The following is a 16,430-nucleotide window of genomic DNA, read 5'->3' as shown; positions in this document are numbered from 1 at the left end:
CCCACATGTGATTGACACTCAGTGTATTTTATCTCTTAAACTGGTTTAGTATTTCAATGTTAAATTATTTTCTAGTTTTGTAAAGTTGATTATGTTATATGTAAATTCTACTAACTTGAATTTTATTTAGAACATTTTCTAATTTTGATAGGTATTAGTGGATACTTTACTTAACAAATTGCTAACTTTATAAAGCACTTACTGTTGCAAATATATCTCCTGTAATCTTCTCATGTACTCCGTAAGCTATTTTTATCCCCATTGCACAGATAAAGAAATTGAGGCTCAGGCAGATGTCTTAACTTGTCTAAAGGCACGTGACAGAGTCATCAAACCACAGTGTGAACCCAAGTTGGTCAAAGCTCAAAGCCTGTGCTTGCACTGTGTTTCAGCAGGGATAGTGTAGAGTTTGAATTATTTAACCACTATTTTCTCTTAAAAAAAAAAAAGATGGAAAACATATCAGGGTTTTATGTAAGTTTTAACTTCTTCACATTTCAGGATGAGTCTGGATATTTCACAAGTGAAATCAGGAGTAGTGAGGCTGAAAGGGCACAGACTGAACTTGGGCATTGTCAGTGCTGCTGCTCGGTCCACTGTGAGCGTTTCTTCCCCCACCCTTCACATGTCTGTTCTCAAGTATTAGGAAATGACCCAGAACACCTCATCAATGAAAAAGAATGTGCACCGTGCTGTGACAGAGCTTTATACTAAAGGACTTTCAAGAGGGAGTTAACTCAATGGTGAAACAACCTTGCTCCCGTTTAAATAGCTTTTCCGAGGACGGCTTGCAGCTCAGGCATCACCGTCGCCCTTATAAATACCAACAAAACAAGTGAAGCAACAAACTTAAATTTGCTAAACTTAAAACCTTTTTGCAGAAGAAACATAATAAAACAGGACCCAGTTTCTTTCTCTCTGTCTTTTTTTTTTATCTAGAAGCTGAACTGGGTTCACAGTTGTGTTTCCGATTCAGTTATAATTTCAAAACTCACTATAGTTTCTCCTCAAATGCTATATTCCTTTTATCTGAAATTTCAGGTTTTTCTCTCCCGTTTCTTGGGATTTGCAAAGCGGCAAAATCGGCCAGTTTACATTCAAGATGTCTTGATCCTTTTCTCAGACTCCTGCCAGTGTACTTAACAAAGAATGATTAAAAGCTGTGTGTTCTGTTAGAACTGTTATAGTGTTTAAACAAGGAAGTCTGTGTTTGTTTAAGAGAATGGGGAAATGGTTATCTTGACAGATTAGACTGAAAAAACAGGACAGCCACAGTCTAGCACAGATGTCCACATTTGCCACTTGGCTGGCTTTTTGAGGTATTCTAAACAAAACTTGCTTGTGCGCTGGTGCCTGTTCTCTGCTTGACACCTGACTGAGGAATGTGATTAAGAGCCGCTGCCAGGGCCTGGGTGTCTCTGTGGGCACAAGTTCCCAGGTTTGAAATTTCTCAGAATCTGTTTAACTGTGTCATAATTAAACTCATGGAACACGAGAGGACTTTGTCTGGTTTTAAGACGCCGTTCCAGTGCGATTTCATCTCGCATCACGCAGTTCCCGTGGCTTCACTGCAGTCAGCATGCAGCTGAGCAGAAGCTGCGGGGATTACCACGTTATTCAATCCCTGATAAACGTGGTCTTCAATTGGGTGAAACATCGGGCAGCTGTGGTTAAGCGGCAATAGCACTAATGAAAATTCAGAACACCTGACTCAAGCCCGCCCTCCCCCACTCACGAGCTGTTTGCTCTTGGTTACGTAGTCATTTAACGCTTCCAGGCTGACGTAGATGAGACGTGATAAAGGCGGCTCCCGCTTATTCGGCGCGTCCTCGGTGCCAGGCACTGCTGCCGGCCTGACGCACGGTACCTCGTCTTCTCCTCAGAAGAGCCCGATAAGGTGGGTACACTTAGCTGCGCTGTTTCCTGCGCCATTTCAGAAAAGCTAAGAGTTCTGCCCAAAGTCCTCTTGGGTAGTGTGTAGCTGGGATGTTTGAACCCACGTCCGACTAGGACACTATTGGATTTTGGCTTTCTCAGGCAATGTGATCTTCAAGGTAACTTCTGGCTGTGAAATCAACAGTTGTGAAATCTGAATACCTCGACATGGTTTTAACTTTGTCTACAAATACGTTAAAAAAAAGCCCAAAACTGGGGGGGTGGGGGTGGGGGCAGGGCATAGCTAAGTGGTGGAGTGTGTGCCTCGTATGCATGAATGAGGCCCTGGGTTCAATCCCTAGTATCTCCATTAAAAAAGGAGTAGGCCTAATTACCTCCTTCTCCTCACCAAAAAATTTTAACTATAAAATATATTTAAAAAAAAAAAAAAAAGGGAACATGGCGGCGGCTGCCGCGGGCCGGGCTCTGCTGCGGACCGGCCCCGAGCGGCCGCTGCGGGGAGGAGTTCGGGCGCTTTGAAGGCGGCGTCCCCGGCTCGGAGCGCGACCTCGGCCTCTCGGGGCACGGGCCGGGCGGGAGAGGGCCGGTAGCCGCGCCTGCGCCGGCACCGGCGCCGTCGCGTCAGCAAGCTGGTGGAGGGCGCGAAACGCCGGCCCGCAGACGGCCTGGAGCTCATCCTCACGCAGCCTGTGGAGGAACTTGGAATCCGCGGTGACCTGGCCTCGGTGAAGAAATCTGAGGGCCGTAATCACATCTTGCTTCCTCAGGGACTGGCTGTGTATGCATCTCCCGAAAACAAGAAGCTGTTTGAAGAGGAGAAGTCGCTGAGGCGAGAAGGAAGATGAGAGAAGATCCAGACCAAGGCAGGTGAGGCGACAGTGAAATTTCTGAGTTGTCACCTGGAGGTGGGGATGAAGAACAATGTCAAATAGGAGCTAAACCCTGAAATAGTTGCCCGCCACTTCCTCAGAAATCTTGGTGTTGTGGTCGCCCCATATGCACTGAAGTTACTAGAAGCGCCCATCACACAGCGGGGCGAGTAGTGGTGTGAGGTGACGGTAAATGGACCTGACACCGTGAGGGTACCTATGTCTGGTGACCTTTGAGAGGCCCAAGACCAAAAGATACAAGTACTGGTTAGCCCAGCAAGCTGCCAAGGGAATGGCCCCCACCAGTTCCCAGACCATTGGAACCTTTTCTCCCTCGAAAGCAGTGAAGCAGAATCAGAGGAGCAAAGGTGGGCTAGCACTGTAGTAACACTCCCAGCCCTGACCAAATACGGAACTTTAGCATATGGAGACACTGGGCACATGCATGCACGTACATGTTGAATTGTCTATATTTGCCATCTTCATCTTAAGCAATTAAGCACATCTGGCCTTATTGTGGCAGTCCTGCTCCAGTAGTACCAGGCTGTAGATTTGATAAGCTGAATATTAATAGACCAAAAGAGCCTAGATCCCTTTAGGCTATTCCTCCATTGTAATTCATTGGAACAAATGGAAGAGCTAGCTCATTCTTATCCAGACTGAACATTTGTATCTCAAGGAGAAATAAAGAGGTTGTGTTCTTAAAAAAATAAAAAATAAAGGGATGTCATTTTTAAACAAAAAGAAACTAGACATTAAAAAAAAAAACGCTCAAAACTTAGCCTTGGTTGGTTATAATCATGGGTATGCATTAGTATCAATGTCTGTTGTCTGTTGCCTGGTTGTATAGTTTTCTAGAAATATTAATATAAAATTCCCTTATCCTTTTTATGAAAATCTGGAACTGTCTTATTAAGTAGTAGTTGCTAAATAACATCTTGCAAGCTTGAAACCCTGGTATGTGTGCTTTCGACTTTTGAAGAACTTCAAAATATAGTACTTAGGACTTCAGGATCTACGTGTTCTGTCGTAAAAGCAACTGGCAATTTAGCTCTCTTGTATTTATTACTACTTACAAGGACTTTATTTTATAACATGGGTGATACTTGAGTGCAATCAATCTGAATTTAGAATTTATTGTAACGTAGCTTTATTGGTGATAAAGGAGGTTTCCATTGCCTTATTTTAATTACATAAGATTTTGATTTATTCCTAATATAGTCACGTGAGGTATATGAACATATTTTCCAAAATTCATGAGTACACAGTACTTACTGAAAATATAAAGTGCAAAATGTCACAGCAGCTGGTGGCAGTTCACTTTGGCTTTGGCTGTTTTTTTCACGTCAGTGGGGTTGGCTGTCAGGACTTTGGGACACCAGACAGGATTCCGACCATGGGTTCTACTGACCTTATTCTTAGAGACCAGCTAGATTCTTTCATGCAGAGTCTAAGAGGTCAGTTTGAAGAATTCAGTCTATACCAATTTTGATACATCTGCACATAGTTATTAGATAATCAAAAGTGTATTAAGTAATCAACTTCTTGTATGACTGTTTAAATGATTTATGGTATTGTCTTTGCTCCTATAATCTTGACCTGACAACAGTCAGCCTGGATGGCTTCATTCCTAACCTTCCTGACATAATCCTCTTCATTTACTTCTTGACCTAACCCTGTTCCCTTGTGGATGTCATTACTAACATTTGGAACAATCTTTTGCTCTACAGCTGTTATTTTTTTTCTCCTACTAATTCTGTTCAGAAGAAATCTCTGGGAATTTTACCCTTAACCATCAGTCTCTCCTGGATCCTTATCAAATAACAGGATTTACCCAATGTACTATTTTGTTTACCTCAAAAATAAGAGCCTGCTTCTCCCCAAGTAGGAATCTATTGTTTTATCTTACCCCTTCCCATGTTAATAACTGAAAGATCAAGGTCACTCATTTATCCCCATGCTGATAGGGTGCCTGGCAATTAATACTAACAGGTAACGAGGGGATTTCAGTGTAATTATTTCTTAGGTACATTCCTGGCAGCGTGTCGTAGAACTTCCCTGGTTTGATTTCACCTGGAATCCCTAAGATCAGGAATTTAGTTTCTGCTAACATTTAGGAGCAAATTGTGGCTGTCACTTTCGTTTTCTACCTAGCTCAAAGATAAAAGGAAATAATAAGTTTGGACATGTTGAGTCATGTTTAGGAAAAGGGAAGTCCAAGTCTTTGGATGCTGTTGGGTCTAGAATGAGTCATGTGACATGTACCTCTCACTGAGTATTTTTTCCTGGGAGAAGTCTGGGTAATGATCTGAGGCAGGCACGGAAGAGTGGTGTGGGAGGCTTGCCTTGGTATTAGAGGTGATGCATGGAGGACTGTGTGTGAAGCTCAGGTGGTATTTTTTCAGGCTCGCTGTCTGGATCATCTCTTTTCTGCTCACTGTCTCCCCCCAGCACTGGTGCTAACTTGCCCACCTTTTTGATCCATTGATTGTTCAAAGCTCAGGCCAAAGGCAATCACCAGGGTTGAGAGATAAAGAATGTTAGTAAGAGTGGTTTTTATAATTTTTTAAATCCTTTTTTTTTTACACTTCTTGTTTCTTTTGAGGGGAAGGGAAGGTAATTAGGTTTATTTGTTTACTTACTTACTTATTGTTTTTAACGGAGGTACCGGGGATAGAACCCAAGACCTCGTGCACACTAAGGACATGCTCTACCACCGAGCTATACCCTCCCCCACTAAGACTGTTAAAGCAGAATTTCTCACACTTGATCCACCTTTCCAAAATTTGCTAAATCTTAAACAACAACAAAAAAGGAGTTAACCTACCTTTTTATTTAATTAAATCTGTTATTAAAGGAAACAGGATATCACATGCCAAAAATAGATGACTCAACACAAAAACTGAAGACAAAACAATGGTTTTTAGACTCTCAAGGCTATAAAGGTTCTGAGCTTGAGGCCTGCTCTCTTTTTCTAAAAAAAGGAGATACTCATTTTAGAGAGATGAGAAGGGTATTCTGGTGCCAAACTAAAAATTTCTCTGTGGTTTATCTGAAGGGATTGAGAAAGAATTGAGAGTTGTTAGTGTTATTTAATGCTGTGTTTTTGAGATTTCATCCCACACACCTTTAATAGGCTGAGTCTCACATGCAAAAAAAGCATTAAAAATATTGTTTTTAACTATCATCTGGACCAGGTAGTAGCTGGCAGTGGATTCAAAGAGTCAACATGGGTTTATTGAGTGTGTATCATTTGTGCAAGGCACTATGGGGAATAGAAATACAGCAGAATCATCTGACTGGGGTCTAGAAGACATACATAATAGGTATATGTTTCTGCGTGTGTGACTGTATTTAATAATTTGAGATTTGAGCCTGGGACTAAATTGACATATGAGTAAGTGTGATGTGTGACACAGCATTAAAGGATTCAGAGAGAAGGAACCATCATTCTGAGATGTGGTTGGTGTGGAAAAGCTTCATGAGAATTTGGTGCTTAAAGAATATATACGTTTCGGATTGACTAGCAGGTATAAACAGGGCACTTGCAGAGAGACAGATGGTAAGCCAAAGCGTTACTTTGGGGTTCAGCGTTGAACCCACAGAGCCCACGTCAGATTTCAGGATGTGGTATATTGCACAGAATTGACTAGGAGAGACCACATGTAAGAGTTGGCTTGGGGTTTGCTATTATTGACAGAGAAGAGGCATTTCTTACCCTTAAACTGCTGTCTAGGAGTATGAGGAGGATGTATCTGGCAGTATGTATTGGATATAGGAAACAAGTAGCCCTCAAGAGCATATGGTGGTCATAAAGAGGGATGGAGGTCTAAGTTAACAATAGGGAGATACACAGATGGTCCACAGTGTGCAGAAACAGCATCATCAGGACTTGGAGGGGCACCAAGGAGAGAAGTGAGATGAGACTTCACCTCGAGGCCTGGGGCATAGAACAGGGGCTCTGCCAAATGAGATGGTTTTGTGGGGGCAGGTTTTTATGTTCTTGTTTCAGTGTAGATTTGAAAGCTTGTGCTCCATTTTAGCTGCAGGCAGCTAAAATTAGTTATGGCCCCCATATAAAAAGCCGAACCAGAAATCCAAGTCTCCATTCTGTACAAGGGTGTATACTGGAGAAAGGAACCTCTCTTTCCCTCAATACATGGGAGAGAGAGGAACGGGAAAGGGAGGTTATTGCATTGATCAGACTCTCACTCTGCATCTTGTATGTATACTTTTTGGAATTCAATTCTCACTGCAACTCTGAAAAGAAGGTAGTACAGAAGCCCATTTTACAGATGATGAAGCCAAGATCTACAAGTCTTCAGGGATGCTTCCAGGTAGGATGGAGGATAGCTGAAGACAGGAAAGAGTCCAGGAAGAGAGAAGAGAACCAGGAGAGGACTACTCTAGGGAAGCTCTTACGGGGCATTTCAAAGGGGCATCTCTTACTGTGCTTTACCATTTATTTATTTTTCATGCATATTTTAATTTTTTCTGTTGCAAATCCTTTATGTAATTAGATATTATATTGATTAAAACAACGAGGGCATGCCCAGTTAATTGGACTTAATGATCTTTGACAGTAAAATGATCCTAGATTTGGTGACATGACGTATTTTTGTTCCCCCTCCCGCCCAAGAAACAGGAGATGTTGTAGTTTTTTTTTGGAACGTTAAAATACTCTAAATGAAATTTCTGGGAGTGAAGGGGTGCCAAGTGGCTCACAACCATGGTCCATTGACTAGTTTCAACATGTTTCAGGGAAGTTTCAGTCCAAGCTTGATCAGTGTTAGTCCTCTGTATGGAACATAGTCGTCCACGTTGGCACTCGGAGTAGGTGGACTTAGTAAAGAACAGTTCCTGGATACACACTCAGAAATGCCAGGACCTTTGGGAAGGATTGCAATCATGGAACCCAGCAGTTTTTACCCATTTAAGTGACAGGCCTCCCTTCTCAGGTTCCACGAAGCACTTTAGAGGATTTGGAGGCACAGCTGCATTGGGCTGTGCAGGGTGCTCAGAGCATAAAGCGAATGAAGAGGCTGTGGAACTTCTGCACCAGTCTTGGGAGGATGGGACAGTGACAGCTCCTGGGTAGAGCTTGCCTGCCACCCTACCTTCAGGGAAGTGGGAAAGTCGCTTGGCTAATCAAGCAGCTGGGCTTCCTCTTTTTGTCCAGATCGGCTTTCCCTCCGTATAGTTTAGTATTCCTAAACTTCAGTATTACACTTATCTGAATCTTAAGAATTGAAAACTCACCTGAATCTGTCCTTTGGGACAGGTGTGTGTGCTTGTGTGGGTTCCAGCAAGGTCTGCCCCCAGATCCCGGCTACGGCTTTGGAGTGGAATGGGGGTTCCATGCACAATAGTGAGGAATTTCTTCGCTTTGTTTCCCTTTCTTTGCTCCCCCTGACTTTTCCCCTGTTCTCTCTGCTGTCCTCGTGGTCTTCTGATGCACCGTCTTTCAGCACCACTTCTCGTTCCCAAGCAAGTGCCGAACAGAATAGTATATCTTAGAGAATATTTTTTTTTTAATTGAAGTATAGTCAGTTTGCAATGTTGTGTCAATTTCTGGTGTACAGCATAGTGATTCAGTCATACATTTACATACATATATTCCTTTTGATAGTCTTTCTCATTATAGGTTACCACAAGATACTGAATATAGTTCCCTGTGCTATGCAGTTGAAACTTGTTCATCTATTTTATATATACAGAATATTATATCTTAGAGAATATTTCTTATCCAGAATCCTTTGGATTATTCCTCGAAGAGCCCTATTTGGCAGAACTGTTTCTCTTTTTAGAATCAGGGAATCATAATCTGAAAAGTTCATTCATTTATTCAACACATGTTTATTGAGTGTCTAGCATGTGCCAGGCACTGTACCAGGGAGGTACCTCAATACATAATACTGTTGGCTGCTGTTAAGAATCCTGGAATCTGTTGAGAAGAGACAGGCAGGAAAATTAATGATTACTTTATGCTATGATATGAATAAAGGTACGTCATTGAATTTTTTGAAAATTCCAGAGTCTAAAGAAGAAATCAGCTCTAATCCTACCATCCCTAGAGGATCACAGTCGACATTTTAATTTGTTTTCTTTAGGAATTTTCTCTATGTGTGTTTAGTCCTGTGCGTGTTTGCATAGCGAGGCAAATATTTTAACACGTTAACGTGTGCTTTCTCTCCTTCCTCAACTATCCAAAGACATTCCATGTTTGGCCCCATGTGCTAATCAAGTTAATGGGAGAAGGGAATAGGTAGGAGCTGGTCGGGGGGTGGCTATGTGGATTTAATGAGGAAGGACCCTCGAAGTTCAAAACAGTTTGAAACCCAGAGTAGAGGGGTCTGAGAGTGAGAAGAGAGTTGGGGCTGAAAGTGAGAATTGAGCCCTGAAACCACGTAGCATTGGCTGACATTTGAGGAAGAAGGGAGATAGAAGCAAGAAGTTATCCTGCCAACACTTGGGAGCTAGGCCCATGATGAAAAAAACAGGACTATGATCAATCCTCCCTCTGTCTCTAAGATGCTTGGAATGAAGAACCTTTCAAGGCCTTTGTGTGAGTGGATGTGTGGTTTTGGGTGATAGTCTGCTGAGGTGGGCTTTACATCGGGAATAAGAAGGGCCAGTTTGTTCCGACTGTGTGTGCATGAGTGTGTGTGTGTGTGGCCTGAAAGAGGGATATGGTGGTGATAATAATTTTAAATGGTTTCATGTGGTTTCTTTTGTTTTTCTAAGCACTTGACCTTGGTCTTCCTCTGCCTGAGGCATCCACCTATCCAGCTGGCTTGAAAGCAGACTGGAAAAAGTGAGATAATACTCAACTTTTGACCTTCAGAAATAGGATTGTGCGGCAAGTCAGCTGTCTTGACAACCAGGATATGCTTTGAGAAAGAAGTGTCTAAATCCTTTGCCTCCCTACTTGATATATCTAAGTCCTCCCTTCAAGAGCTGGATGGTGAGGCATTTCCTAATGGAGGAGGGAGGACCAGACAGTAAGATGATGACTCTCTTCCAGCTCCAGAAGTTTAGTTTATAAGATCACACTCAGTGTTAAATCTGACAGTTAACTTAGTTAATGTCTTCTTAGCTGGTATCTGAGTGCTAGAGAGAAGGAACAGAGCATCTGTAGACTAAAGAAAGAAATGACATGTTTTCTCTACATACCAGAGTTGCATTATTTAAAATTACTTAATGCACACACGTACATACGCTCAGTTAAGATCATTACACTGAGTAGAGTGTTGTTCTTGCCAAAGTTTGTTGGCAAAGATCAGAAACCCCCTGAGGCTAACTCAGGCATGAGGGTAAGGGATAATTTAAGGATTTCAAAAGGCAATCTCATGGATATTCACAGACAAGATGAAAAGAAGAGACAGGCCCCGGGGAAAACAGACTGGGAAATTCAAGATCCTAGTTCACGCTTACTGCTGCTCAGAGGTCATGTGTCCTGTCTCTTTGCTTATGAAGCCTGTACTTGGTGCAACATTGCAGCCAGCCCTGCATCGACATCAGAACCAGTCATTTAAAGGTCTGTCATCAACTGACGGCTTCCTTCTGGACCTCTAAGCTCAGATTCCACTGAGACACTTTTTACCCAAATTAATTCAAAATAGATCAGAGATATAAAGCTAAAATATAAAACTATAAAACATTTAAAAGAAACCATAGAAGAAAATTTTTGTGATCTTGGGTTAGGCAAAGAGTTTTTAGGTATGACACCAAAGCATAATTCATAAAAGAATATAAATTGATAAACTGGGACTTCATCAATATTAAAAATGTTTGCTGTGCAACAGCCACTGTTAATAGAATGGAAAGACGAGCCACACTGGGAGAACATATCTACAAAACACACAGACATATATGTGTATCCAAACCACGTAAAAAAATTTCTCAAAACTGAATAAGAAAATGGGCAACCTAATTAAAATATGGGTAAAGTTCTGAAGATGCTTTACCAAACAATATATACAGATGACAAACACACGAAAAGATGCTCAGCATTATTAGTTACTAGAGAAATGGATATCAAAACCACAGTGAGATATATCATGCACCCACTAGAATAGTTGAAAAACAACTGGCAAAGATGTAGAGCAACTGGAACTCTCATATGCTGCCAGTGGGAATGCAAAACAGCACAGCTCTTTTGGGAAATAGTTTGTCAGTTTCTCATAAAGTTAAATATATATTTCCCATGTAAAGCAGAAATTTTACTTTTACATATTTACGCAAATAAAAAAAAAACCTCTACAAAATTTTTATAGCAGGTTTATTCATAATTTCTTCAAACTGTAAACAACCCAATGTCCCTCAACTGGGAACGCACTGAGTGAATTGTAGTACATCCGTACAGTGGGATGCTACTTAGTAATAAAAAGGAATGACCTCTTGATGTGTGCAACAAGATGAATGAATCTAAAATGCATTATGCTAAGTAAAAAAAAAAAAAAAATCCAGATTTGAAAGATGACATACTATGTGATTTCATTTGTACAGCATTCTCAGAAAGGCAAAGTTATAGCAGTGGAGACCAGATCCATGGCTGCCAGGAGTTAGGGGTGATGTCTGGCTACAAAGAAGTAGCATAGGAAAATTTTGGGGGGTTGATGAGGTTGATGAAAATGTTCTGTATCCTAATTGTGGTGGTAGTGACGTGGCTCTATGTATTTGTCAAAATTTATAGAATTATACACTAAAAAGAATTAAATTTACATGAAGTATGTAAATTTCAAGAATTTAAAAAGAAAGTAGGAAGATACTCCAGTGAGAGAGGAGATATAATTGACACCCTGAGATCAGATTCCACCCTTGGACCAATAATTGATGCTACAGCACGCTGAGCTCTGAGCTGTTTCTCTGGGTCTTGATGGGACAGTAACAACTGGGTGGAAAATTGGACTGGTTTGCAAATGAACAGACATGTCTGGAAATAGTTTTACATGTGGTATCACTGAGTACCATTATTTAATGAGCATTTTCCCAGGTCGTTAAAATTATTTTGTCTGCATCAGTTGAAAATGTTGCTAGACTAACTTTACACGTGGCTGTCTCTGCTGAGTTTTGAAGAAAAATTTGAAAATGACTAGATCAAGGAGGCAAAGAAGAAGGGGAGGGTCTAAGTGTCATCCGGTCTCACAAGTGTCAGAATCAAGAACTTCTGGAGAACTCATTTTGAATATAACATTGAGCTAAATAGTTTATGTGTCATAAAAATACGTATTAAGATTCAAGCTTCAAGATGCCAAGGAGCTCCCTTGTTAGGGAGTAAAAGTAACACAGAAAATGAGAAAGGTATTCCTATTTTCTGCTTAATGTTTTTTACAGTCTCCTTCTAAGCCCTGTAAATTTATATTACATTAAGTATAAAAATAATCCTATTGAAAGAACCTTTGAAGTATCAAGATCTATAAATCTTCTTTGAAACATAGCACAGGTAATCTCTACCTTATTGCTACAAGGCAGAGATGTGACATGTTACTATTATTTACAGTTTTGGAGTACTTCCTTGATTTTTCTCATCAAGTATCTTTGTGCTACTGCTGAGCATTGTGAAAAATACTTCAAAATCAACATAACTAGCTATATGGTAGGGACATCGAAGCAGCAGCAATTCAGCCCAGAGCTCCTAGTTGACATTTAGGAATATCAAGTCACATTTTCCACACAATGAACAATTACCCAGGCTTTGGTTTACAGCATTAATATGGGTGAATCAGTATTACACCAGACAGTAGAATCAACATGCTCTCTGGCTATGCCTCCCAGGCGAACAGCCACATAGTTAGTATCACTAGGTTTAAATATGTTCCTTCTAGAATGGTATTTCTAGGTTATGGCTGAGGACAGTGGCAAGATTGCTCGAGTGTGCTTGTGATGGTGGTAGTTGGGGGACGGTAGAGTCAGTAGTTCAATCTCTTTTTATGAGGCCCTTGTAGAGGCAAATGTTAGAATGTTTTCATACTTCATTTTCTGATGAGCAAATACAGTAATCATCCAGGAGGCTCTTTAAAAGAAAAATAAGGCGGCTTTCAGTAATCTCCTCTTGTCATACTTTGCATAACAAATGGATCAGTGGGAGATGAAAAGCCAACAAGGCCAACACGTGAAAATAAAATCGAATGACTTGAGGTGATTTGGGGAGAAGGGAACACGGTCATTGTTTGTAAAGGAAGGTTAATGATATCTTTGTACCAGGTGCAATTTTGTAGCATGCACATTTTGATGAATGATAGCTAGGCTCTGTTGTCACTTGTGACCTATATATAAAAGAGTCAAAGTGAAGTAGTTATCAGCATTTTATTGTCACGAGAGATTTTTTTTCCTGATTGGAGCCCCCAACCCCCGCCCACCCCTGCACCCTGCTAAGAAATCGCTAGCCTTGGAAAGAAATATTCAGAGTTCTGGTTCCCCCAAAGGCTATGATAGCATTGACTAGCCACAAAGTGATTACCTAGCTTTATCAGTCATCTACATGTGCCAATAGGAACTGAAGGGAAGGGCTTTAAATTTTTTTTAATTTAAATTTATTTACTTTAAAAATTATTGAGCATTTTCACATCTCAACTCCAAAGACTGTACAGTATCACTGCTGACAGTACATTTACCCAGAGACTGACTTTATGCTAACAAATATGGTGTTCAGATTGTCAGCAAAACTAAAATGAATGAGCTTAGCACAATTCAAATGGATCCTGGGCGTATCATCCATCAATTAAGTTCTTCCTGGCACTGTTAGGTTAATATCAAAGTGTACAACACCACATCATCCATTTTCTTTAGCATTTTTTGTGTTTAGTCCCAGAAAACAGTCCGTACGGTTTTCCTTATCTCTCTCTTCTTGACTAGAGTGACCATAGCAGTGATAAAGCAAAACCTGAGGAGATGTGACCAGGGACTGTTCCTGTAGCTTTGTTTTTGGTCTCTGGGTGAGAGGTGAGTGTCTCCAAAACACCCATTTCAAGGATGAAAGCCTGAAAGGCAGTGAGAAATGGAACGGTGGGAAAACGTCAGAGAGGTGGAGTAAACCACCCAGAAAACTCAGTCTGGACTCCAGCCATTCAGTTGGACTTGATCTCAGTGAATGACCGAGCGGAGGGAAACGTGGTGGGATTAAGTCCAGGAGCAGTTCTGAAAGCGGGAAGGCCATTCTGAAAAAGTAATTCCCACATTGATTCTAATTTACCTGCTTTGGTTTTCTTCCCCTCAGATGCATTAAATTCAGATTTCATTCAAGATGCAAGTCCAGCTCATTATCATAATGACAGAAATAGCCATCTTTGCCATGTACGATTCTATTTAGCAGAGAAGAGCCTGGGCTTACCGGCCCCTCTGGGATAAAAACTTGTGCTTCAGTGGGAAGCAAGAGAGCGTTAACAGGAGAATGGTGATTACAAATTCTGCTTTCTGGTGTGATTACTAGAGCTTGTAACTCTGGAGTAATGAAAGGGGGCATCCACGTTTTAGCACATTTCTTATTTAAGAGATCCCAAAGGTGAGTGAGTCCTCTATAGCAGTTATTCCTGATCTGGGAGCCACATACCCCTGGGGGTAGTGCAGGGAGCACAGGTTATTGCAAAGGGGTCTATAAATCCGAGTAACCATTACTATTATTGTAGTAAAAAATAATGTCACACATGTCCTATTTTAAATGCAAGTATATGCTATTCAAACAAAATCAGTGGCTACTAGAGGGGGGGTCATTAACATATTTTGTTATTAAAAATGGGCCTTCAGACAGATAAGGATACCAGCTTTATTCATAACTGCCCCAAACTGGAAGTAATTCAAATGTCCATCAATATGAGAATGTATGGTGTGGAGGTATAGCTCAGTGGTATTAATACTACTTAGGGATGACTGAGGTAGGTGAAGTTTCTGGAGGCTCTTCAGGGCTGGTTTGGAGTTTAAGATCTTTCCTCCTGTATGCTTGATGTTGTCTTGGGTACTGAGGGTCAGTAGGGGAGTTCTTCTCCAGCTGATCCACAGTAAAAGTAGTAAAGCTGGTCTTTCTCTGACACTGACTTTATGCATCGGTGGAGGTGCTGGTAATAGTGATGGTGGAAGACAGCTTTGGGTGTCTCAGCCAGACCTCCCATCTTCCAGCCACTTGTTAGCTGCTAATGGAAAACAGATTCCCCTTCTCCAGAGAACCACCCTCAGCTGATGGGAAGTCTCCCCCTTCCCCGCAGTCAGTGACCAAGGAAAGGGTATAACAAAGTTTGGCTCCTTGCCTTAAGGGACAATAACTCTACTGTGTGGTTTGTACTCCAGAGCTCTCTCTTCCTGTGTCTTCAGACCAGGCAAGACTTTCCCTGGGCCCACCCGCTTGTCTGGCTCCTCCCCTTTCTTTATTTCACTCCACCCTTCCTTACAAGTTTCTCTGGAGAGTATGTTCTTAATATCATTCTCATTAGAAGCTCCTTCTCAGGCTCTGCTTTTAAAAACTGCAAGTTAAAACACTAGTCTCGGCCAGTGGTTCTAAACTTCTGTGTGCATAAAAATTACCTGGAGGGCTGGTTAAAGATAAGTTCCTGGGCCCCCATCTCAAAATTTCTGATTTAGTGGGTCTGGGGTAGGGCCTGAGAATGTGCAATTCTCACAAATTCCCTGGTGATGCTAATGTTGTACCCTGGTCTGAACACCACACTTGGAGAATTATTTTTTAAGTAGTTACTCAGGTGGAATGATTTTAGGCACTGGGCAGGCATCTTGCAGATTCATTCCTATGACAAAATATTTTTCCAAGTAGCTCTGCCACAGGCTGTAGGACCTGAAGTTTGTACTTACCTCCTTTTGGTTAGGAAGTTGAAGACTTCAGTAAAAATGCAAATGCTATCCAGAAGGCACAAATGCAAGCTGCTTCCATCCCTTGTGTGTTCACTCTGTTGTAGTTAGTTTACTTGGCCCGTTGCTATTTAGCAGCGCTCCAAGAAAAATGGCAGGAAAGACAGGAAGGTTTTAATGAAGTCAAAAAATTAAGTCCGGTCACAGTCTCTCCAACTTACTGTAGTCACACAATCCTTTCTCCAAACAAAAACTGCAGAGGAAGCCCACTATATAGACACAAATGGAAAGGATTTCAAACCACCAGGGCTAAGTTTGAGAAACACTGATCTACACATTGGCGGTGCTGACTGGTCCAAAGGGGTCTTTAGCTCTTTCTCAGTTTGATTGGGGCCGGTCTGGAGCTGGTTCCATGTGGCACATGCATTTTAAGGAAACAGACCCACCATCTGATTTCACTGGGAAACCAGAGCTCTCATATTGTATTTCACGAGCTGCAGACTACTGCTGAGAAACCATGCGTTAGGAAAGGAAACAGGATTTGGCTCCATTGTTTATATAAATGATGCTTAGAAAAAGTCATGTCAGAAGCATACCCATGTCATGGGCCATGGATAAATTTTTGGATGTTTTCCCTTCTGCGTGTTTCACGGTCTTGCTTTTTATTCCAGTAAAAAGGCTATGGCATATGAAAAGGCTTAAGTAACTGCACATTGCTGCCTGTGATGGCTTGGTTTTGATGGATGATGTGGGATTGTGCAGCTCATTGCAAAGTAATGCTTTTAACTTTTAAATCAACTTTTAAATCAAATCAGTTTTAAGTGAAAATGTTTTACACATTTATGTTCCAGATTTTGAGAAAAGCTTTTT

The 16,430-nt window shown here is 41.3% G+C and overlaps 1 pseudogene; it reads left to right on the top strand.

Annotated features, from left to right (window-relative positions):
• The first annotated feature begins 1,787 nt into the window (after nucleotides 1–1,787).
• On the top strand, nucleotides 1,788–6,053 carry LOC123613248 (large ribosomal subunit protein bL9m pseudogene; annotated as a pseudogene).
• The last annotated feature ends 10,377 nt before the right edge of the window (nucleotides 6,054–16,430 follow it).

This window comes from Camelus bactrianus, chromosome 3 (assembly GCF_048773025.1).
Source record: "Camelus bactrianus isolate YW-2024 breed Bactrian camel chromosome 3, ASM4877302v1, whole genome shotgun sequence".
NCBI lineage: Eukaryota > Metazoa > Chordata > Mammalia > Artiodactyla > Camelidae > Camelus > Camelus bactrianus.
The sequence above is the reverse complement of the archived record's forward strand: the minus strand, read 5'-3'. Positions and strand labels throughout refer to the sequence as shown.